At 42.8% G+C, this 26,463-nt stretch overlaps 1 protein-coding gene across 1 annotated transcript in view; it reads left to right on the forward strand.

Moving 5' to 3' along the window:
• Positions 1 to 7,712: 7,712 nt before the first annotated feature.
• myripb (myosin VIIA and Rab interacting protein b) overlaps positions 7,713 to 26,463 on the forward strand; it is a 559,045-nt gene continuing 540,294 nt past the window's right edge. The window contains exon 1 of the mRNA XM_068001808.1: positions 7,713 to 7,890. The gene's annotated coding sequence lies outside the window, so the exon portion shown is untranslated. The remainder of the gene's footprint in view (positions 7,891 to 26,463) is intronic.

Consider the following 26,463-nt stretch of genomic DNA (forward strand, 5'->3'; position numbering starts at 1 on the left):
GTGTTCAGTTCCATTTGCAGCCCCTCAGATAATGAAGCAGTCAGATAATGCCCACATGCAGCAAGACCTGGACAACATCCAGGCTTGGGCTGATAAGTGGCAAGTAACATTTGCGCCAGACAAGTGCCAGGCAATGACCATCTCCAACAAGAGAGAGTCTAACCACCTCCCCTTGACATTCAACGGCATTATCATTGCCGACTCCCCCACCATCAACATCCTGGGGGTCACCATTGACCAGAAACTTAACTGGACCAGCCACATAAATGCTGTGGCTACAAGAGCAAGTCAGAGGCTGGGTATTCTGTGGTGATTGACTCACCTCCTGACTCCCCAAAGCCTTTCCACCATCTACAAGGCACAAGTCAGGAGTGTGATGGAATACTCTCCACTTGCCTGGATGATTGCAGCTCCAACAACACTCAAGAAGCTCGACACCATCCAGGACAAAGCAGCCCGCTTGATTGGCACCCCATCCACCACTCTAAACATTCACTCCCTTCACCATCGGTGCACCATGGCTGCAGTGTGTACCATCTACAGGATGCACTGCAGCAACTCGCCAAGGCTTCTTCGACAGCACCTCCCAAACCCATGACCTCTACCACCTAGAAGAACAAGGGCAGCAGGCACATGGGAACAACACCACCTGCACGTTCCCCTTCAAGTCACACACCATCCTGACTTGGAAATATATTGCTGTTCCTTCATCATCACTGGGTCAAAATCCTGGAACTCCCTACCTAACGGCACTGTGGGAGAACCTTCACCACACGGACTGCAGCGTTTCAAGGTGATGGCTCACCACCACCTTCTCAAGGGCAATTAGGGATGGGCAATAAATGCTGGCCTTGCCAGCGATGCCCAGATCCCATGAACGAGTGAAAAATAACTTCAACTGGACTGCACCTACTATAGGTACAGACCAAGCTCTGTCCCCCAGGAAGGCTCTCGAAATACCAGAACTACATTAAAAAGGGGTGGACACCCAAATCATTGGATCTCCTCCTGCCCCTTTTTCCTGACCTTTGCATCTCAGGAAATGGGCATTCCACAGAGGGGAAGGTCAGGAAAATCCACCCTACCCTGTTTTACCAAGGGATTCAGTATTTTACATCTATATTTTCCATATTCCAATGGTTAAATTATGAGGAGAGATTACATATATTGTATTCCCTGGAATATAGAAGCTAAAGGGGTAATTTGATTGAAGTTTTTAGGACTTTGAAAGGACTTGATAGGGTCGATAGAGAGAAACTTTTTCTGCTGGTGGGGGAGTCTACGACAAGGGGACATAACTTTAAAATCAGAACCAGAGAAGTTAGGAAACACTTCTTCATCCAAAGGGGGTGGTGGAAGTGTGGAATTCTCTCCCACAAAAAGCAGTAGATGCAATTAATAACTTTAAATCTGAGATCGATTGATTTTTGCTAGCCAAGGGTGTTGAGGGATATGGGGCCAAGGTGGGTGGATGGAGTTAAGATAGAGATCAGCCATGATCTTATTGAATGGTGGAACAGGATCGAGGGGCTGAATGGCCTACTCCTATTCCTATGTTCCTATAAAAAGAAAAAAAGAAATACTTGCATTTATATAGCACCTTTCAAGATCTCAGGATGTCCCAAAGCATTTTACAGCCAATGAATTACTTTTAAAATGTAGTCACTGTTGCAGTGTATTAAGTTTCTATGTGTATTGAAAATGTTTTAAGGTTTTATTACAACTGATCAAGGCCCAGCATAATAGACCAAATCTTCCTGAAATAATTTTTCTTCAATGACCCCAAAATTTTTTGTGCACGTGATACTGGCAATTATACCGGAATTGTGCCCATTAGTTCCTCCCAGTGTTGACTCTGCCAGAGCTATCTTGATATGTCTGCATTGTAGCATACCGGTACTGCCACTGACTTTACCAATCCTCTGGTGCATGTTTGTAGCAGGTGTCCTTACAGCAGTTGTTACAGCTCAGCAACTGGCTCTCCATTGACCTGGTTCCTGTGATGACAATTCCCTACAGTCAATGCATGCAAATATGGTTGGCGGCGTGTTGGCATGTGCAACCACTCAGACTTTGCTGGTTAATTATCACCCTGGGATGCCTTTCTTCATACAGTACCATGTAAGTGGGCATGATGTAATTGGGTGCTTCTTACGATCTATCCAACATTATGAATAGCCAGGTCTTCACACATATTTGTGCTATTGGGCCTGAGGCCACAAATTGGAGCTTCCGTATGCCTTAATTATCTGCCAAAGCAAGTTATGTTCAACTTTGTATACAGAGGTAGATATGTGGTTATGCAAGTACTGTCAGATGAACACAGGGCATCTCTTGTGCAACTTGACCTGCCTTCTTTCCCTCTATTGGTCCTCCTCTTCTTCCAAATCCATCAAATAGGGGGATTCCCTATTGGTACCTGTAATAGTTCTGGGGGGTAATAAATATTTACACCAATTGACACAAAGGCTCAAGGGAATCTAAGGTGCAGCAGGGGAAAAGAGGAACAAAAACTTTGCAGAAATAGCTTTAAAATTTTTGAATGGATTTTATTACTAGACCCTTAGAACTTGCTTCTGTATACAATTCAACACCTAACAATCCTGGGCAGCCATTTTATATGGGCTTGATGTTGAGGTAGCACGAACATGATGTAAAGACAAATTAAAAACTTGAAAGGTATTATAATGTCACTACCAAATGAATACTATAATGAAACTCTTGTCTCTTTCAAGTAGGAGTTGCCATCCCACCACCCTTGCTGCTAGCCTGACAGAAATGTATGCCTTTCACAAAGGGGGCAGAGAACCAGCCTTATGGTCCCTGTCCCATTTCTGGTCCATTATACTCCATGAAGTGGTGTGTACAGGGTGTTAAGGACGTGAAGATTGGCCCCAAAGTATCTGTACCCTTAAATAGCCAACTTGTATTCTGTATTGAGATCATGTCATTGCAACAAGAAATAACAATAAGCGTGATGAAGATGCAAGTACAGGAATGAGGGAATGAGAATCTTTCTAAAGGAGACGGTGATAAGCATTATGGAAACATTTATGCGAAGTTTACCCATGTTTCTAGTTTTATTGAGAATCATTAAGCGTATGTCTGATGTCACTGACTGTGAGGAGGAGCACTTTGAAGGAAGGTCACAATGCCAAGAATTCATTATGTCCATGTCTTATGATGTAAGTTGTTTCATTAATAAATGAAAAAGAATCTGAATAACATATCAAAAAGAAAATGCAAAGAGGCATAGTAAAAATGAACTGCTGGAGCTGAAGGTGAGGTAGACATAATGTCAACATATGGAGTATATTTTCCTCAAGAGAGGTGAGACTATATGAAGTTTATTCACAAGTTTCTAGTTGTGATTATGACTCAGAAACGATTAGAGCTCAGATTGACTTTGTATCACACCTGTGAGTTTTCCATTAGTGTTTTATGACTAGTGGTTATGTATCTTAGATGACACTGTTGCTTTTGAATATTTATGCTTTCCTTCCCCCTCAATAGACTCACTCCATTTATTTGCCAACGTAAACCTCTTTTCTCTTCCTGGTCTATATCTCTCCTAATTAATTTCTCTATGTCAATATTTAAGTTCTATACCAGTTTGTTGCTCTCCTTCCAGACACTGATCATTTAGTCTTTATCTTATTTATCTTCTCTGCACTCTTCATTCTTCCCTCAGTGAATTAATTTCCTTTTTAGTACTTTGTGTTTCTCCCAAGCTTCTACTTCTTGCTACACTGTCTATGTAAGATACATTGTCTATAAGAGTTACTGTCTATACAAACTATTTCCTAGTTTGTGTCACTTTTTCTTACTATCTTGTTTCTCTGGCTTGCCAACTGCCCCTTATTTTATAGGGGCCCTTAATACAAACAGCAGCTTATATGAGCGATGAATGATGTGCCTCATTAACATGGTGACACATGCACAAATCACCACCTTTAAGCGTCTCCAAATCAAACTACTGAGAAAATCCACACAGGTAAAGTTTACCTGATATGGAGTACTCTCTTGCTTATGTTTTCACTTCTCATGCCTAGGTCCAGAGAGGTTGGGCGCAGGTTGACAGAGTCAAGTCTTGAGTCAAAATATGCACAGGGGTACTGCTGGAATTTAACCAGCTAAAACCGTGTAGCCCAACAGCACAGAGCTGGCAAACTTCCTGCTGCTTGTATGACCATTGTACTTGTTACAGAAATACCTAATTGCTAGCTCATTGTTCAAAATGGTGAAAGAGCACACTAGGTACCATGGTGATTCCGTCAACAACATCATATCATCTATAAAAGGACACATTGCAATTGTTTTTATAAATGCCTTGAATTGTCTCTGTAAAGACATCTCCTACAATGCCATTCAACACTGACGAGGGTATTGACCGGGATGGATGAGAGTAGACTATCTTGCCTCACTTCTTTTTTGAGAGAGATGATTTTAATGAGTCTCTCTTCTACTCTTACATTGATCTTGGAGAAGTGGTACACATCCAAGAGTTTGCTGCATACTCCCAAAGAATCTTGCTTCTTCGTGAACACCGCATGGGGCACTAGGTTGAAAGCCTTACAAATATCAATGAAAGCAATGCAAGTGATTTCTCCTAAGCCTTATGTTGATCAACAACCTTGTATAATGTCACAACCTGCCCTGTACAGTCGTCTCAATAGTGAAATACAGTCTGTTCCTTTCTAATTAATACATGGGCTTCCAAAGCATCCAATATGCAATGATAACCCAAAAAACCACCTTAGGAGCCATTGGTGCAGATTTTCACCCCGAATGGACTTCGGTCAGCCGGCCAGCGGAGTGCTCCAGTCAGTTGTCCGATAGTGCCGGCAGGAGACCAGGCCCATTTTGAGGATTCAGCCAGCGGGCTGCGGGCGGAGAATGAGCTCCCAGGGGCATCCTGCCGACTCCAGGCCGTTGTAGTATTGGTCGGCCAAGCCAGCCTCTGGGCCGGAAAAAGGCAGGTTCTTGGGAGGGGGGAGGATTCAGAGCGCCAGCAGCCGAGGTTGTTTTTGTGGAGCTCAGAGAAGCACTCTTGCTCCTCCCGGCCCCACAAAAATAAATTAAAGCTTACCTGTTGGGCTCCTCTTTAGCTGGACTGCCAGCTGATACTGTGCGGAGTGTGAACAGTGCAAAATCCACCCAGTAGTATTCTAAAATGGCAATCAGGGTCCTATGCTCGTCATACGACCCAGTATTGCATATTAAAAGGGTTTGCCTCCTGACTCAGGTGGGCACTCTGGCTGACCAGTGGTAGGCCTATCTGAAGTTGGCGTCAGACGGATTGAGAGCAGGAACGGGGCAGCAAGCTTTTCCCCAGCATTTTAGGGGTGCTGTCGCCCTGTTTCTACCCACTAAAACAGATTATGTGGTTGTTTATCTTACTGCAGTTTGTGGGATCTTGCTGTGCATAAATTCGCTGTCACATTTCCCTACATTACAACAGTGACTACACTTCAAAAAAGTACTATATTGGCTGTAAAGCACTTTGGGACATCCTGAGGTTGTGAAAGGCACTATACAAATGTAAGTTCTTGCTTTCTTTTACTGTATGTTAAAGCAAGGACCCATCTACCTCTTCAAGTGGATGATAAAGATCCCATAGCACTATTTGAAGAGGAGCAAGGAGTTCCCCTGGTGACCTGGTAGCTATCCCTCAACCAATACCATCAAAATGGATTATCTGGCCACTTATCTCATGCCACGTTCAAATTGGCTACCGTGGTTGCCTATGTTACATTACAAAAGTGACTAGACTTCAAAAGTACTTAATTGGCTTTGGGACATCCTGGGGTCATGAAATGTGCTTTATAAATGCAAGTTCTTTCTTTAAAAGTAAAAAAAAATCTGTCTTGTGCTTTGGGACAATGTAAAAGTTGTTTTATAAAGGCAAGTTCTTTCCTGAACTATTTCATATATGACCTTCACATTAACAGAAAGGAGATTTTCATCCCATTACACTGGCTACTCAAAATTCAAGTGCTAGAGGTGAAAGGCCTGTATTCCCAAATCACTCAGCCACATACTCCCCTAAATATGTTGCTGACATATGCTGTAAGTGTAGTACTGGTGAAATAATAGGGTAGATTTTCATCTTCACCACCTGGGCAGTAATCTAATGGAGTGGATTGCTCACCCTTTATAGAACCTGCCCAATTTTCATTCCAATGAAAATCAGGTGGGTTGTATAAAGGGCAGATTACCACCCAAGCAGTGAAGATGAAAATCTTTCTCAATGTGCCCAGATACATTATGTTTCCCTACATTACAACAGGAACTACACTTCTAAAGTACTTTATTGGCTGTAAAGCTCAGTGGGACGTTCTGAGGTCATGAAAGGTGCTTTATAAATACAAGTTTTTTCTTTCCTTTCTAAATGACTGGGGAGTTATCTTGCCATACTTTTATCCTCCCATCATCTTTCTCTCATTCTCATTGTGGCACAGATAACAGAATAAAACAAAGGAGTGGGAGGGAATGAATGGAGGGTTAAAGAGGTGAGTGACAGTGAGAAAAGTGGAGAGAAGCATACAGCGAATGAGCGGGTAGTTCGAAGGGGAAGAGGTAGGTCTAGGGATAGGAGTGAGGGGGTGGTAGGAAGTAGAAGGGTAGGGGATACAATGGGAGTGAGGAAGTGGAGGAAATGCATGAATGATTGGGGGAGGGAATGGGAAGTGAGTCCTGAAGGCCACATTTTCCATGCAACTACTATCCCAAATGTAGCCTGCAGCTGTTGGTTGCTCCTTTCCTGTCACATCACGCCACACCATGCTACTCAACAACTCCACCCAACCACTATGGAAGGAGAAAAAAAGGAAACAGAACAGAAGCAAAGAGTTATGGAGGAGAGAAACGGAAGAGAAAGAGACATAAGCAAAAGAGGAAAAACAGCAACACAAAGACATCAGAGACAGGTAAGGGTGAAGGTAATCTCCGATTTTGACCAGTGTGCATTAAATTTGCTACATCACTGGAGTATCAGTGACAGAAACTGTTTCAACACCTGTTGCATTTCACCATATTTTTACCCATTTCAGATGGGCCATTCGTCTCACACACACGAGTCATCTCAGTTGGTGTTTTATTTGTATGGTATTATGTTTTGACCTAAATTGTATCCTTAATCAATAAGCAAAGACCTGGTTATTTCCCTCTCATCAAACATTACAGTCAATGACGGCCTTGCCAGTGACCCAATGGAAGGTTTCCCCCCTCTCTCACTCAGACACTGAGGCCAGTTTCTCGCTGACGTCTGGCCAATAAGTGTTAAATTATTTGCCCTCCCGCTATTGGCTCGCACAGGAGCTTCCCAAACCACCCAACCAGAAAGGACTTGTCTGTTAGCGCGGGCCAATAGGCGACGGGCTATTCCCAGGCTGGCCAATCGCTCGGAGGCGCCGCCGGCAAGTGTGTTTGGCGAATCTGATTGGCTGGAGCGGCGGCGGCGGCCTCCGGTAGGCGCTGTCTGATTGGCTGAGTGGGCGCTGCCGTTGCCTCAGGTGTTTGATTGACAGGTCAGGGTCTGGGCTCTGACATGAAACTGGTCCAAGTCACATCTGGGACTCACAAACTCCAGGCGGAGGTGCTGCTGACTCTGACTCTGCAATAAAATATCAACCTGAAGGAAAATTCAGGCAGTTTCAGTCTTTCTATAAAAATACATTATATCTATATCCGCATGTATAGATAGACAGACATACATATTAGTTTGTCACGCGGCTCGTGCTGCTTCTCCGTGTCCCTGTTTCCTTCAGGGGAGAGACATTTATTCACTCCACGTTTGAGACCCGGCTTGGTGATCGGCAGCAGTTGGTTCCAAAGTATCCGAGAAACTGTCTCCTTGTTTGCAACCCGTTCTCTGCAACCTCCAGAGAGGTAGGTTGGGGGCGGCGGGGAGGATTAAAGAGTATTTTATCAGCTGCACCAAGGAATATCGCACGGGCAAGTGTTAGTTTACTGAGAGACTGCTCTCGAATCTGAAAGTGACTGTGCCACCTGTACGTTTAGCGGCATGTTCAGCTTACAAATAGTAATCTAATCGGTTCCTATCGCTTGTATGTATTTGTTTGGCATTATGATTTCCAGATATCACGTATTCGACTTTTATACGTTTTTGGCCTAAATTGTTTTTTTAACAAGACTTAAAAAACCACAGTCTGCTTTGGTGTCTTAATCAACTTGCTGCAAAGGTTCACAACGAACCATTTGCACCACAGCAACGTCGTGATGAGTGGGTAACATTTTCAGGCGTGTAGTATTCAAATGATGAAGTGTGTCGACACCGCCTGTCGAAAAGGGGGAAATAAAATGTTTCTCGATGGCTGTATGTAAGACTGAAGAAGGTGGTTACAGTTATCACTGTGATCGCAGTGGGAAGGGTCACGTAAGGGCGACGGCCCAGGGAAATGATCCATAATGGGCGATCAGCCTCTGAAGTTCACCGACAATTCGTCCTAAGGGTCACTTCCAGTTACGGGCTGGGGTTGACCCCCACAGCTTCGCTTCCTTCTTTATCTTTAGGACTGGTCGAATGTAGAACTGCTGTTTTCTATTCTGATTTTTGTGCTGGTTGACTTTGCCCGGAGGCTCCGGTACCGTTTTTGTCCCTTCTTGTTGAAAGGGAGGTTTGGTTTAAAATGCTTATGTATGATACAAGACGGGTCCATATCATGCAATTGCGTATGCCGTGCATCTCCCTGCAAAGATATATCGCCGTTGCTTATCCCCCCTCCTATGTTATTCCATATGGTTATGTGACTGATTGCAGAATGACCTCATCGGACATTACATTGACACGCTGGAGTTTTTATCTTTAAAAACGAACATGTAAGAAGTATGCACTGAACGCCCACGTCAGTATGAAGCGGGCATAACCAGCATCCCACAGCTATATTTGTCTTTACCATGGCTCCATGTTCTTGACACATATTGTGAATGTAAAGTAATAGTTTTTTTCTAATGGTTTGAATGCTTTATTCATCATCACAACATAATCATTGCGATCCCTGCAAATATAGGGATGATTTTTGAACATCTTTATCTCGATATTTTGTGCACAGGATACTTATTTGATTGAATGGGAGGGGCAAAGGGTTAAAGTTGCAGTATCTCTTGTCCATTCATTAAAATGAACAATTATCCTTACCAATATTTTGATAATCTAACAGATAAAAATATTAACGGAATATTCACATACACTAGACTATCCTTAGCCTGTGCAGCTTACTTGTTAAATAAGGATTGAGTGCATTATCAGTAACATGCTAAACTTGTGCTGTACCAGTGCTAACTCATTCTCATTCAGATTACTTTTCAACCAGTACAAGTGCCAATTGCCAAGCGAATGAACTAAAGATAAAAACTAATTTAATTGTTTGTTTTATCATTATAGCAGTGTTAACACCCTTCCTTAGAATAGTATCTGACTACATTTAATGAGTGATGCACCATGCATGTAAGGAATCTGTGGCAAAGTAACACGTTCATTGAATGAGGAAGAATGGATAATGGAGTGGATTACACAGTGGTCTCCCACTTCTGGTACCTGGGTTCAAATCCCAGACTGGTGGCTGGGTGTAAGGCTGTGAAAGAATTTGGGTATACTCAGTTCAGTTCCTAGTGGGCATAGGCCCAACATAAAACAGTGGGCACTTAATTAGCAATTAGAGAGGCCAACGTTTCACACTGGTGCAGTGGGGGCTGTTCTTCTATGGTTAGAGTTGATGCAGAGTGGAGAGTTTTTTGCTATACTTAACTACGGAGTGCTTGATTCTGACACTATCTGAAAGAGAAAGTGTTATCCACCCTCATAAGCAAAACAAAACCCTTTTTAAGTTAAGTTGATTGGTTAATCATTATAATTTCTACTTAACACAGATTTAAAGTCTATTATTATTTATAGCCTAGAAATAACTTGGTATATATAGATGAATGGTTATTGGGATTTTATGACATTCCTCTCTACTATTTTAGCGAGGTGTTAACCCATTTATAATAACTAGGTTAATGCCTGTGTTAAATTAGTGGTTTTAAGCATTTACTTGCTGATATCACTAACTGAAGTTTCTGTGCTTTTTAACTCCGACTTACTGGGAGAGAAGCATCATTTGGCTCTTCTGAAGGGGTGGTTTAACACATTGATTTATTTTATGCAAACAAAAATTGATTAAAACAACATATGTCATGACCCCCATAGCCCATTAAAGGTATGTCTGATTATTATAGAAAATAAAAAGCATAGCCTTAAAACTGAAAGGTCCATTTTATACATCAAAAATAAAGTGACAATCACGAATGACCTTTTCCTTTATGAAATGAAGTTAAATGTTTTGATAGAAGCTTAGACTTTAAAATAGATTTTTGTCCAGAATTCTCTTCTTTGCTCCATTTTTTTCTCTGAAGGCAGTACTGGAGTACAATTCCATAGATACCGCCAGAACCTTGCTCATGTGACAGTTCTTCATATGTGAGTCTGCAGATTTAGTCTCAGCAAACTATTAGACCAGGTAGGGCATCGTTATAGAAGCCCAATTCTGTCCATGTGATTACTACATGCACTGTTAAGTAGAGATCACTGGATAGTAATCAGAAGTGGGAACCTCGTTGATGTCTCTTCCCATCTTCCAGCCATCAGATCGTGAGGGATTATAGAGCCTTTACCACCCTTCTAGATAAGGCCAGCACATACCACTGATTGAATTTCCTCATCTCTATGATTCTGTATCATACAGTTCGTTTGCCCATTGAGCTATTGGGGGAGCCAGACTCCAGAATCTTTAGATCTTTGTGTGTAAATGGATGGGAACATGAATAAACAGTCAAGTTAAATAATATTTAAATAAAATATAGTTGCTGTGAAATGACAGATTATGTTCAAATACAGGAAACGCCTTATTTTACATATTGTAATTCATTTAAACATTTACATGCGAGGTATTGTGAAAAAATAATAAAACGAGTACAAGTTGCAATTTAAATTAACTTTTAAGCATAATGCCCATAACAATATTTTGGATAGTGATAATTATATTTCAATTTTATTTATTTTTTCAAGTAAGTATTATAAAAGGCACTTGGTGGAGAAAACATGTGTGGGATTGTATTTAGTTTTTAAAAAATACACTGTTGATCTTTGATGCCGTACAGTACAATCTTTTAAGTTGAGAACACCAGGTGAAGAGTCAAGGCTCGAGGTGCAGGACCCCACCACAGCTGAAATAAGAAGTAGGACAGAAGAAGTTGTGACCAGTTCATTCATTTTTGGTGGAATTGTTAAATTGAGAGGTGTTGACCTGGACACCACAGGACTCTCTGTGATGCCAAGATTACCTATATATTTAAGAAAGAAAGGAAAACTGTGGGAGATGGGGAGTTCCACCTTTGACATCCTGGGAAAGAATGCTTAGAGGTAGATTTTGATCTTGTGCGATAGTGCAGAATGGGTTATTGTAAATCTGCAGCCTGTTTTACATCTCTTCCGATTTCTATTTCCATTGACTCTAATGGAAATAAAAATCGGGAGAGATGTAAAACAGGCTGGCCGATTCGCTATCATCCATTTTACATCATCGCACAAAGTCAAAATCTACGCGTTATTGTCACCTTGGCTCAGTTAGTAGTATTCCCACCTGTGAGTTAGAAGATTATGGGTTAAAGCTCCAATCTGGGCAGCCAGCAGCAATAATCCAGCCATTAACCTGTAAATCCTGCATGGCCCCTTTTAAACAGCGCTGGTAGGGGGTCCTCCAGGCACTCTAAGACACGTGCAGATGGTCGGGAAAAAGACTGTACGTTGAGTTGAGCATTAAGGCACATAATCTAGGCTGACACTTCAATGCAGTACTGAAGCAGAGCTACTTTCCCGGAGGTTCAGTCCTTCAGATGAGACATTCTGTTGAGGTCCAGTCTGCCTGTTTTGGTGGTACAGGCAGATAATAAAGATCCAATGTTACTATTTAAAGAAGAGCAAGGAATTCTTCTGGTATCCTAGTCACCATTCCTATCATTCAACAATGCCAAACATGCATTACCTGGCCATTCATCTCAATGTTTATGGGATCTTGCTGTGTACAAATGGTTACCTATATAATAGTTACTGCACTTTACGTGAAGCATTTTGAGAGATTTCTAAGAGATATGATATGATGCAATATGATTGCAAGCCTTTCTTTCTTTAGAAGAGAGTGTGATGAATCTTGATTTCAATTGAGTAAGGAATAATGGGCGCTAAATTGGGCCATTATTGGGCCGTTGTTTCGGCGCTACACGGGCTCTCTGACATCCAAGTTAGATGCAGATAACGAATGCTGGAATCATGTAAAGTAGGGAGAAAATGGCTTCAATCAGTGTGCAACGCTAATTTAAAGTGATAGACATCATTTTGGGACTTAATGCTCAACTCAACGCACAGTCTTTTCCCCGACCATCTGCACGTGTCTTAGAGTGCTTGGAGGACCCCCTACCAGCGCTGTTTAAAGGGACCATGCAGGATTTACAGGTTAGTGGCTGGATTATTGCTGCTGGCTGCCCAGACATTTACAACTGTTTTTGGGAGATCTTCTACACTTGAACACTAGGACGCGGGGACATAGTCTAACATTTAGAGCCAGGATGTGCAGGAGTGAAGTTAGGAAATGCTTCTATACGCAAAGGGTGGGAAACGTTTGGAACGCTCTTCTGCAAACGGCAGTTAATGCTAGCTCACTTGTGAATGTTAAATCTGAGATTTAATAGATTTCTGTGAACCAAGCGTATTAAGGGATATGGGGCTAAGGCGGATATATGGAGTTAGGTCACAGACCAACCACGATCTCATTGAATGGCAGAACAGGTTTGAGTGGCTAAATGCCACTGCCACTTGCTGCCTGCTGTTATGCGCCACCATCTCCTGCAAGAAAGCGGGATGAGTGTCTGGGTGATGAGCCTGTCATGGATGAATAGCTGTCAGTGTGTGACCTGTGAGTTGTGGATGTGCGGCTTGCAACAGTGGTAATGTGTGAGGGTGAGAGGAAGCATCTGATTGAAAGTGCTTGTTGATATGTGGGTGATGGGGGTGTAGTGCATGGAGCAGTGGATGCGGCTAGAGGTGCAGTTGGTAGGAGATGCCACTTGACAGTTGACCTCACTCACTTTGGCCACTCGAGTCGAAGCATTGAACTTCTTCCTGCAATGCATCCATGTTCATGGTGTTATTCATTTAGCATTGACTGCGTCCCCTATTGCCTTGCACTGCATTTTGAGTATATGTTTGGAGGGCCTCATGATCCATGCCCCCCCCCACCCTGCTGATATCGGATATCCCTCCTTCTGTCCACTTCTTGCACCAAGGTCTCTAGTGCATCAGCAGAGAACTTTGGTGCACGCACTCTCGCAGGCCCGGTATAAACTCAGATCGGCAGATTGGTGAGGTCTGGCATGCAGATTGGAGGATGTGGGATTTAGTAGTGTGCAACCTTTATTCAATGTTTCAACATAACTCATGAGTGTGTAAACATAGGGATGAGACCTGCATCTGTGTTTTACGTGTGCGAAGTCTGATCTCCATTCAGACTCCGTGCAGACAGTAGACTGTTATATTCAGCAAATAACAGGTCCCAACTGCCTTTGAGATTTCTAAGAAACATCCTCCCTTTAAGAGATTGTGCTCCCCCTGGTGGTGGAAAGTGCATATTGCATTGATTCCATGTGCAAGGCCCGGAATGGAACACTGATTACAGGTGAGTCCTTGGATGGGCCGAAACTTGCGTCCTGCCTGCGCAGGGGTCATTGGGCACGGGGTAATAGCACATTAAGCTACCTGCACCCAAAAACGGCCCCTATCCAATTTTTCCCCCAATGTGTGAAAATGGATATTTGAAGTAAGAGAGTTCAAAGTAGCAATGACTGTTGCATTATTGATAAAATAGAGACCATAAAGATGTGATGGAAACAGACTGGAGGATAATATGAGAGTGAGGATTACCTATCAGTCAACAAACTTTATTTTACTTGCATCTTTTCCAAAAAGAGACCTAGGTAGACTTCATTGTCAGCCTAAATTGATGTACACATTTGGACTTTCTCCACATAGGTAGTTATTTCCCATTGGGCACAGTACTGAGCAGAATTGAAGTGCCTAACTAAAGATAAAGAAAATGGGCAGTGCTTCCACCATAAACTGCATAAACTTTAAAACCTCTCTTCAGACTGCACAGAGCAGTCTTTATGGAGGTTGTGGAGATGACCATAGTTTCCTGTCTCTTCAATTTGGAGTCTTGGGTATGTGGCTTGGGTGGATGTTATAAAAAGGGATAAAATATTTAAAAACAAAGTTAGAGATTTTTTTCCCCCCAAGAACGTATTACATCACTCACAACAAATCACAGGTGACTGCTTCCAGGATGAGAAGAAAGGAAATCTAATATAATTGCAAATTAAAATAAAACACAGAAAACATTCAAAACCGGTTACTGGATCTTTAGATTTTCACAGAGCAAATATTTTTTTCTTAAATAAAATTCCCAAGTTATCACCTGCATAAAAACAGCGCACACAGGAAAGTAGTACGATGTGGTTGAAGTACACCGATCAAAATTTCTACCCTGGAGAGTCTCCGGATACTAAGAATAAACTTTTAAGAGTCAAAAGAAGTATGTCAGATGTCCACTCTATCGTTGGACAGTATGGATTTTTCCGAAGTGAATTCATACAGATTTTCATGAAAGAGATCTTGATTGTTGAAATATCAAGAATCAAAGGACCCTCATTCCTGGATTTCAAAGTTGTATACAATTTGTTGGAGGTTCTTGCCTCTGATTTTATAGTATCTTCCATCTGCATCCGTCTGTCCTGTAGCTGTGCGAGATTGCTGAAAGTAACCTCAAGTAACTTTCATTGTGACCTAAAATGTACGGTAAACTTGAGTTTGCAAAACTGTTTCACACTGACCCGCAAACATTATATTAATTTATGTTTGTTGAATTTTGAGATCATCAAGGTTAGTGCTGGGAAATAGAACACTTTTCATTGGAGGCATCCAATGTCAGCATTCAGCACTCTCAGGCCAATATATGGGATGGTTAGATGCAGAGTAAGGCTCCCAATACTTTGCCCTAGGAATGTGTCTGAGTTCCAACCTCAGAAGAGATATTTATTTTTTCCTGCACCATGTGCCTCTATGTGAGATTACTAATTCAGCCCATGAGGCTGCCCAGACTAATTTCACATGAGACCCTTACAGCCAACAGAGGAGACTTTAATGCCAACAGTCTAGGCTGGATTTGAACCCAGCTTCTGTAGATGAAAGGCCAGCAAATCAGTCTTTGTATTCATTTTTTATCTGCACATTGATTGCTTAGTCTTCAACTAAGTCAAAATTGAACATCAATCATTTATCACTGGGAATACACACCTTCAAAAATCAAACTAAGTAGTTCTTCATCCATTCTTTTGGGAAATTGAATAATTAATAAATGTCATGATTTGATGAGGTTACATGCAAACCTTAAATTAGTTTTAATTTAATGGGGCTGAAATTCCTCTGATTGCACAAGGACATGTTAAATAGTTGTTCAAAATTTGCCCTCTTTATGCAATTTTAGGAACACAGAACATTACTTGACGTTTCAGAAAGCTTGGGTGCATTAGGATACACTAAAAGTATGCAAAAGCCAAGTGGCCAATTGGGAAGCACTTGTAAGAGTGCAACTTGCTAAACAGCCACATAATCCAGTATAAATAGTGCATGACTCAATCCAGGTTATGAGAGTGCAATTTCTGAGTAAAATGGAGGGAGAACACATATAGTATAAATCAAGATAAATAGATCATGGTCTGAAGATTATGATATATGGCATGAGAGCTTGGCAAGGTACTATATATGGAACAGAAGGGCAAGCTACTAATGCTCAGAGTATAGTGGGTGTGCGATGCCGTCATGCAGAAGATCAGCATGGAGACCCATATGAGGAACTGTTGGAAGGATATACAGCATGGAGAACCATACCAGGAACTACTGGAAGGATATACAGCATATAGATCCATACCAGGAACTGCTGGGAGGATGTACAGCATATAGATCCATACCAGGAACTGCTGGGAGGATGTACAGCATATTGATCCATACCAGGAACTGCTGGAAGGATGTACAGCATATAGATCCATACCAGGAACTGCTGGAAGGATATACAGCATATAGATCCATACCAGGAACTGCTGGGAGGATGTACAGCATATTGATCCATACCAGGAACTGCTGGAAGGATGTACAGCATATAGATCCATACCAGGAACTGCTGGGAGGATGTACAGCATATAGATCCATACCAGGAAGTGCTGGGAGGATGTACAGCATATAGATCCATACCAGGAACTACTGGAAGGATATGTGGAGCATATTGATCCATACCAGGAAGTGCTGGAAGGATGTACAGCATATAGATCCATACCAGGAACTACTGGAAGGATATGTGGAGCATATTGATCCATACCAGGAACTGCTCGGAAGGATATGTGGAGCATATTGATCCATACCAGGAACTACTGGAAGGATATGTGGAGCATATAGATCCATACCAGGAACTGCTCGGAAGGATATGTGGAGCATATTGATCCATACCAGGAACTGCTCGGAAGGATATGTGGAGCATATTGATCCATACCAGGAACTGCTGGAAGGATATGTAGAATGCAGAACCATGTCCCTTCCCTTTTAGATGAAACTGGTAAAATGTCTATGATCATTGTAGAATCCAAAATACTGGAAAATGCACCAAATGAGTGTTGATTTTCTTGAGGCATACTCCCAGGGCTCCTGGAGAATACATTTTGTTCCTTCAACACATATATCCCACTTCATACATTCACGTACTTATGTATTTTTCCTAACACAAGTGAAGCAATATTGGGGGTACTTACAGTTTAAGTTGCAAGCTCATGTCTCACTGCACTTTCAATGTAATTTTACGTGCCCTAGGCTTATAATGAGGGCTGTTTTACAGTTGTCTATTTATTAGGGGATTGTAACATGTTTTTGAAGCTGTTGCTCAGCCTTTGGAGCTTCGCAGTTGGCATTTATGGAGTTTGCTTGATTAACGGTATATTTATCCCAAATTGATCCAGCAACCAGCTGTAAATATAACACAAAGGAAGTAATTAATACACTTAAGAAAACTAGCCGACCAGGTTTCAAAAAAGAGAACCTAGAACAATGCAGCTGAGAAAGATTAAAGACTGATTCTAATTATTCACATACAGCTGACAATTACAATGCATTGAAACATTCTAACAAATTGCATAAGGCTATAAAACTCTGTTGCTGCCTAAAATGCACAGCTAAAATATATGTAATAAAAATAAAAGGGCACATAAGTCAATTCTTATGGTTAAGCATGCTGTTGAATGGCACATTTCATGGCACAACACAGACAAAGCTTTACATCTGCTGAAACACAATTGTACAGAGAAGATGTATCTGTTATGTATTAAATTTAGTATGTCTGTTTCATTGAAAGCTCAATATAATAATCTGAAGTATCTGCTACTCCTGTAGGTGATTCTGTGATAGCTATTTTCAATATTGGAGATAGCCCTGCTTCCCTGTCACAGCCTGTGATGTACACAATAGTTGCTATTTTATAGTGAGAGTGTATCACCCTGTGATTGTACAATCTGGCCTGTGGGTTCCCACAAATCGCTCAAAATGCTTTATGAAATTTTTATTCATCCACTATTTTTCTCAGTAGCTGAAATTTCTAATTTCCAAAATAAGGGTTTAAGCAAATTCAAAAGTTCAAAAAAATTACATAAACAATAATGTGATTAAATTCATCTATGATGTGGAGATGCCGGTGATGGACTGGGGTTGACAAATGTAAAGAATCTTACAACGCCAGGTTATAGTCCAACAATTTTATTTGAAAATCACAAGCTTTCGGAGGCTTTCTCCTTCGTCAGGTGAATGAAAGCTTGTGATTTTCAAATAAAATTGTTGGACTATAACCTGGTGTTGTAAGATTCTTTAAATTCATCTAATGAATTGTTTTTTGTATCTTTTAATGTTTTCATTAAAATTTTTAGTTAAGGCCTCAGTCTCCTCCACTTGGAGTTGATATTATTGCCCAGACCTGTGACTCTGTGAGCTGAATTTGGATTGTGGAGTCAGGTACTGATTAGCATATTGGAATGAGGCTCCCAACCGAAACAGGCAGATACTTGGCTGCCCATGTGGAAGCCCCCAGGAAAATGGCAGCGAGTGGGAATTGAGAGGAACATGGCGGCCAGTACAACACTTTCAGTCCGATACGGCCCCATTCCCACCTGGCAGGGTGACTTAAAATTGGCTCCTGTGTTTTTTTTGATGTTACTTTAATTTTAAAAAAGATACCAGCTGAATTTTGAAGCCAACTAATTATCTCCTCCCACGTTTTGTTGACAATTAAAAAAGGTCGATGCTAATTGCTAACCCATGAGACAGAAATTATAATTTCTAACATCTAAGATGGAGGAAGAGAGAGACAGAGAGAAATATACAAATAGGAAGAGAGTGAGTCGTTTTTTGTCCTCATTCTAATTTTTATTTTAAAGATAAATTTTGGACGTCTCTTTGAGAGAAACAGATAGGAAGGGGGAAGGCTGGAGGGAAACTGGTTGCAGGTGAGGGAGCCTTTGGCCTCTTGGCACCTGTCCTTTGGACAAACGAGTGAGGGAGAAGTGGATGGAACATTAAGACTGTGAGGTGAATGACAGAAGTGCAAGGAGGAAAGGAGGTCACAGAGGCTGAGTGGGTAGTTCAAATGGAAAGAGGTAGGGATTTTTGAGGCAGTCACGAGCATGGTGGATAAGAGAGTGTCTATATGGACTTCCAGAAGGCATTTGACAAGGTTCCGCATAAGAGATTATTAGTAAAAATGAAAGCACACGGAATTGGAGGTAACCTTGTGATGTGGGTTGGATATTGGTTGTGAGGTAGGAGACAGAGAATAGCGATAAAGGGTACGTACTTTAATTGGTGGGATATAACAAGTGGTATTCCCCAAGGATCTGCACTGAGGCCTCAGCTTTTCATCATATTTATCACTACTGCACTAGTGTTAATTTTTTATGTTCCATACCAGCCTTCCTTAGCACCTTTCTGAAGATGCTTTTACAGGGCCAGATTTTGCTGAAAAAGCAGTGGCATCTGAATGATGCATGCCGTTATTACTGCGCAAATTGGCCAGCAACTTGTGGAGAGGAAGAGATACCCTGTGAATTGCGAATCACCACAAGTTGCTGGCCGATTTTGCCACTCCGCCATTAGCTTCGCGGAAACGACATCTCGCCCTCAACTTCCCAGTGATTTTTATGAAGTTGCTGCATTTGCACGTTAATTGTCCATCAAACTCGCCACAGAAAGTTAAGTCTAGTAATTAACAGCGTAAGTACCCTTTTAACGATGTGATAATTGTTAATGATTGCCAATCAACCTCTCTTGCCCAGAAAGTAAACACTTATAAGTGTGGAATCTCATTCCTTCAATTTGTCAATTGTTTTAGGAAATTTTGAAAATGTGAAATTTAAAATTTACAATTTTTTTCTCTTCCTTTCTGTCTCTCTTTTTCTCTCTCTCTTAATCCAATCTTTCTTTTCCTCTCTTTTATTTCTCTTTCTGTACCAGGCTAATTCACCCTCCTTCTCAGTCCTTCCTCTGTTTATTTCTCTCTCCTTAAATCTCGTTGAATACACTGTTTGTCCCATTGTTCACTATGGTCCCAGATGCCCTGTTACCCTCGCTGCGCCGTTATCAGCTCGCACTTCCAGCAATTTTAGGGGCAAAAACTTTTAAAACCTAAACGTACAGGAACAAGACTAACTAATGGGGCATGTTCCCACAAAATCTGGCCCGATGTTTCTGTAGTTCAATTACAGGACAGCGACATCCATGCAAAATCTCCCAATGCTTACATTATTAAAGCTGGCTCCCTCGTGGTTTATATAGCCATCTGAGCTCCTTGGAGACGATTGTCGACTTCCACCAGAAACGGGTGTGGAGTCAGCAGAGTGGCTGCATCGGCCACCCAAAGTCCAGAGTTGAATCGTAGCCCCACGAAACAGCCCGACACTGAACTACTGATGCACTAAATGTAAAAACACAGTAAATGAAATTGACAATTCGTGGGCAGTTCTAGGCCACATTCACTATGAACTGGATTACTGGATTAAACTATCCAGGCATATTTGACACAGTGTCCTTGGATTCAAAGCCAACTTCCAGAGATGAAAGGCCAGCAGCTGACATGCAGCACCACGCTGTCCTCAATTAATTGCACTTAACAATAGCTTTCTACAATGAGGAAAAGCAGCTACAACACTGATGAGTCAATGGAAAATGTGCAGTCTCCACTAAAATCAGGATGCTGTATGTGTTTATATTAAAAAAAGGAAGTTAAAAGGCTGCAGGAGTTTTGATGTTTAACTATGAACTTATCTTGTGGTTTATATAGCCATCTGAACTCCTTGGAGACGATTGTCGATTTCTGCCAGAAATGGGTGTGGAGGCAGCAGTGTGGCTGCACCGCCCACCCAAAGCCAGAATTGGGAGGCTCTAACCATTTTTGGCTTGGGCTTTATTTAAATGCCGCTGGCGAGCTGCCAAAACCCCCGTTGTACCTTGCTGGTTGTGGAAGGACGGGAAATCGGCCTGCTCCCACGCTAAGCCGGCAGGCATGTAGGGCCGTGGGGAGGGGGGCCTTCCAATGGCTGGCAGGGGGCTGGAGATTTTTGTGGGCCCAGGCCCCACAAATTTCCTCAGCTGTTTTAGGAGCAGCCTTAAGGCCCACTGATTAAGCCGCTCAACGCCTGATACAAATGGGCAGTACATGTGTGTGGCAGATGCTCCTCCCAGTTGTACCTGAAAATTGCAATGGGGGGGTCCAATTTGCATGTTTGCATATGATTTGCATATTTAATGAAGTCTCCCGCTGGAAACAGGTGGGTATGCTGCTTGCCCATTTACTAACCCGCCTGAAAATTGCACCAGGAGGGCCTTGGACGCCAGAGGGGAGGCCAAGGTGTCTCCTGTTTTTTTATTTGCTACTGCCACCCCTTTTTCAGGCGAGAAACGGGTGGCTGCCAGTTAAAAATTGCCCCCTGCTTGATTTATATTAACTCACTATTACATTCTATGTAATCATATACAAATTACAATAAAAATCATAATCCAATTATATAGATAAAGAGCTGCAGCAGCAGTTCATTTATTTCAGTAGTCTAATTGATACTCTACAAAGTATAAGGATTTTACCCTGTTAGTGTAGATTGCGGGGCGACGATTGGGCTGGTGGAGGTGGTGAGAAAGTGGCTTAATGTATCAATACTGAAAAATCAATCTGACAGGTTAATTTGAGTTTAGAGAGGGACACTAATGCAGAAATTTAACAGGACCCAAATGAATCCAAAAGATTCCTGTGGGACCATTAGGAAAGATGATGGGGCAGGACAGAGAATTAATTCTCCAGCTGTCGGAAATTGGTGGGACTGGAAGCAACAGATTGATTGAAGATTGATCAAACTATTTAAACATGTTTAAGGAACATTAAATAGCAGTTACCCAGGCCAGAGTTTAAAAGTTGGGATCCTATTGATTACGGACTTCCTTTTGAAATGAGTCCTATGTTCCGATAATAAAGTTTCAGGGAGTGGGCTGGCTAGCTGACAGACAACAGCAAGGGCATTGGTGGAGTGGCAGGGGTGGGACAGCAGGTTCATGTTTCATGGAGCCACTGCCACTTGCTGTCTCCTGTTATGCACCACTTTCTCCTGCAAGATGTTTGGGTGATGAGCCTGTCATGGTTGAATAGCTGCCAGTGTGTGTGACCTGTGAGTTGTGGGTGTGTGGCTTGCAACAGTAATAATGTGTGAGGGTGAGAGGAAGCATCTGATTGAAGAGTTGAGTACTGATGGAAAGAGTTTGTTGGTAGGTGGGTGATGGTGGGTGTAGAGCGTGGAGCAGTGGATGCGGCTAGAGGTGCAGTTGGTAGGAGATGCCACTTGACAGTTGACCTCACTCACTTTCACCACTCGTGTCAAAACATTGAACTTCTTCCTGCACTGCATGGAGTGGTGCTATGTACCTGGCATTGGCTTTGCCCCCTACTGCCTCCTGAGCATATGCCTGAAGGGTCTCTTGCCCTCACCCCCCCACCCCCCCCCCCCTGCGGATATCGGATGTCCCTCCATCTGTCCAGTTCTTGCACCAAGGCCTCTAGTGCATCATCTGAGAACCTTGGTGCATGTGCTCTCACAGGCCCGGTACAAACTCAGAATGGCAGATTGGTGGGGTCTGGCATGCAGATTGGAGGATGTGGGCTTTAGTAGTGTACAACCTTTATTCAATGTTTTTTAAAAATTCAACAGTTTATAAACATAGGGATGGGACCTGCATCTGTGTTTTACGTGTGTGATGCCTGATCTCCGTTCAGACTCCGTGCGGACCCGTATCTTATATTTTGCAAATATCAGAGTCCCGCAAATGTTGAGCAGCCCAGTTGTTGCTCATTAAAAATGAGAGGTCCCATCATCACCACGCTGCACCATGTTGCAGCACAGATTCACTTCTCAATTGAATTCCACTACTTTCTGCAGCCACACTGCATCTCCCCTTTAAGAGGTGCAGGCTGCCTTTAAGTGGTGCTAGCCACGCGCAATATCTGGGCCCTCTGCTGGTGAGCAGCCACTCAACAGCGTAGATAGCGCTGGCTGGTTGCAGCAATCAGGTAAACTACCAGACAGCACGAATATTACCAGGCACAGGTTTCGGGGGTTATCCAATATAACCCCAAGTAGTGACGCAAAAATGTAAATCCGAGTTAGGATACTGGAAAGAAAGAAAGACTTGGGTTTATATAGTCCTTTCATAACCCCAGGATGTCCCAAAGTGCTTTATAGCTAATTAAGTACTTTTGTAATGTAGGAAACCCGGCAGCCAATTCATGCACAGCAAGGTCCCACAAATAGCAGTGAGATAATGATCAGATCACGTATTTTTTAGATGGTATTGGTTGAGAGATAAATATTGGCCAGGACACCAGAATGTGACATAATTCTGTCACTGCCTCCCTGGAGAAGCCAAGTCTCTTTTATATAGAGAACTGCAGATATATTTTCTTAGGCCTATGCACTTAGCAGGGAGGGTAAGGGTTCCTGTGTGTGTACCTTTTTCTGCTTGCTGACCGTCCAGCTGCAGTTCTGATTTCATCCTTCTCCTCCCAGAGTGGAATTCTAAGAACTACCCCCGTGAAGCAAAAGACTTGGCTATGAGAGTTTCTGAAGTCTGACAAATTATGTGCCAAAAGCCCCTTCACGACACAGAACCTAACCTATCAAGTAATAAACCTGCTGGAAAAGTTATTCACAAGCTGTGTAAAGCAATACCTTGGAGCAGCTCCTGGTCCCTTTAAATAATTAGAAACTCCTGCCTGAGATCTTCTACCATCCCTGGTTTATGGGCAGGAACAGGAAGTGGGGCTATTAGGGTGGAAAGGCTGGGAAATCGTGTTGGTCTCTTAATGATGTCATGTGACCTAGTTCCATGTTTCAGATGGGAGCTCTTTGCACAAGAAACTCTTCTCTTCTACCCACCATAATGGTGCTGAGTGCGTGGGACCAAATCCTGCTCCATTTTATGACCAATAGTGCCCCGTTTTTGGATGCAAACAAGGCAATGAAAGAAATCAAAATTGGCCCCAAAAAGTCTTTTATTAAAAAAATCAAATGAAGTTGTTTCCATCAAAAAAGCTTCTTCTAGGTAATGAAAATGGAAGAAAAAGCTACAGATTAGTGCAGTATTTTCATACTTTTCCTGCCATTTAATTTTGAAAGGAATAAAGGAGGTAATTTCTGTCTTCACCGCTTGGGCAATAAACTGGCAGGGTGGATCGCCCGCCCGTTACAGAACCTGCCCGATTTCCATTTCCATTTTTAACGGAAACGAAATTGGCCCTATTCTGTAATGCGTGGGTGACCTGCTCAACCAGTTTATCGTCCAAGCAGTGAAAGTTAAAGTTACCCCCAAAGAATCTAACTGTCCTCTTTGTATGTTAACAGAGAAAGAAAGGGGAAACAAATGAAAATTTGGAAGGCATTTTCAGTATAGGATGGAGTCATAATTGAATTGCCCTTATGTGTCGCAAAATAGTTTTGGACTGGAAACCTGCTGTGGTGAAACATTAATTAAACAAAACAAAATCTCAATAACCCTCTTCTTTTGTAATATCATACACATATCTCTGCCTGAAAAGTGTATAATCCAAGTATCATTTGCATTTTTGTCAAATATTCTTTATTGTTCTGATACTGTGATTTCACAATGATTGCAACAAGAAAACAACAGATTCAACAACAACAACTACTTGCATTTATATAGCGCCTTTAACATAGTAAAACGTCCCAAGGCGCTTCAGAGAAGCAATTTTCAAACAAAATTTGACACCGAGTCACATAAGGAGTTATTAGGACTAAGAGGTAGATTTTCAGGAGCATCTTAAAGGAGGAGAGAGAGGTAGTGAGGCGAAGAAATTTAGGGAGGGAATTCCAGAGCTTGAGGCCTGGGTAGCTGAAGGCACGGCCGCCAATGGTGGAGCGATTAAAATCGGGGATGGGCAAGAGGCAAGAATTGGAGGAGCAAGGAGATCTCGGAGGGTTGTAGGGCTGGAGGAGGTTACAGAGATAGGGAGGGGCGAGGCCATGGAGGGATTTGAAAATAAGGATGAGAATTTTAAAATCGAGGCATTCCTGGACTGGGAGCCAATGTAGGTCAGCGAGCACAGGGGTGATGGTGTGAGTTAGGATATGGGCAGCAGAGTTTTGGATGAGCTCAAGTTTATGGATGGTGGAAGATGGGAGGCCTGCCAGGAGAGCATTGGAATAGTCAAGTCTAGAGTTAACAAAGGCATGGATGAGGGTTTCAGCATCAGATGAGCTGAGGCAGTGGCGGAGATGGGGGATGTTATGGAGGTGGACGTAGGAGGTCTTGGTGATGGAGAGGATTGGGGTCGGAAGCTCATCTCGGGGTCAGCTAGGTCGCCGAGGTTGCGAACGGTCTAGTTCAGCGTCAGACAGTGGCCAGGGAGAGGGATGGAGTTGGTGGCTAGGGAACAGAGTTTGTGGCTTCGGTCTTCCCAATATTTAGTTGGAGAAAATTTTTGCTCATCCAGTACTGAATGTTGAACAAGCAGTGTGACGAATCAGAGACAGTGGAGCAGTCGAGAGAGGTAGTGGTGAGGTCGTGCTGGGTGTCGTTAGCATACATGTGGAATCTGACTTTGTGTTTTCGGATGATGTCGCAGAGGGGCAGCATGTGGATGAGAAATGGGAGGGGCCATGGATAGATCCTTGGGGGACTCCAGAGGTGACGGTGCGGGGGTGGGAAGAGAAGCCATTGCAGTTGATTCTCTGACTACAATTGGGTAGATAAGAATGGAACCAGGCGAGCGCAGTCCCACCCAGATGGACGACGGAGGAGAGGCGTTGGAGGAGGATGGTATGGTCAACTGTGTCAAAGGCTGCAGGCAGGTAGAGAAGGATGAGGAGGGATAGTTTACCACGGTCACAGTCACATAGGATGTCATTTGTGACTTTGATCAGGGCCATTTCAATACAACGGCAAGGACGGAAATCTGACTGGAGGGATTCAAACATGGAGTTGCGGGAAAGATGGGCACGAATTTGAGAGGCCACATCACGTTCAAGGACTTTGGAGAGGAAAGAGAGGTTGGAGATGGGGTGGTAACTTGCAAGGACAGAGGGGTCAAGGGTGGGTTTTTTGAGGAGGGGGTGATGATGGCCGATTTAAAGGGGAGGGGGACAGTACCTGAGGAGACTGAACCGTTAACAATATCAGCTAACATGGGGGCCAGGACGGGAAGTTGGGTGGTCAGCAGTTTGGTGGGAGCAGGAGGTGGGCCTCATGGTCAGGATGAGCTTGGAGAGGGCAAGAGGGGAGATAGGAGAGAAACTAGAGAAAGATGCGTGTTCAGGGCTATGGCAGGGAGAACCTTGGGGGAAGTTTGGCTTGGTGGGCTCGGGGAAGGAAGGGAAGTGGCAGAGGCAGCAGAACGGATAGTCTCAATCTTAGTGACAAAGTTGTCCTTGGGCTGTTTGCACTTGTTGGAGGTGAGGGTGGAGGAGGGATGGGGAGAGGGGTTTAAGAAGTCGGTTTGTAGTGAAGAGAAGCCGGGGGTTATCTTTGCATTCCAGGATAATCCTAAATTATAGTAATCATCAGTTTTTTTTTATCAAGGTGTTCTGACATGACATGAATTCTGGAAAATCCCTGGTATTGCAAGGTAGTTGTCATGACGATGAGCTCCTGCTGGATAGATGCAAAAAGTTTCTGATTTCTTTTCCTTCCTAAAACCATTTCAGCAGTGAAATGGCAATCATAAATATGAATGTGGGTGTACACACGCACGTATGCACTGTCAGTGGCAATGG

This window comes from Heptranchias perlo, chromosome 2, assembly GCF_035084215.1.
Source record: "Heptranchias perlo isolate sHepPer1 chromosome 2, sHepPer1.hap1, whole genome shotgun sequence".
Lineage (NCBI taxonomy): Eukaryota > Metazoa > Chordata > Chondrichthyes > Hexanchiformes > Hexanchidae > Heptranchias > Heptranchias perlo.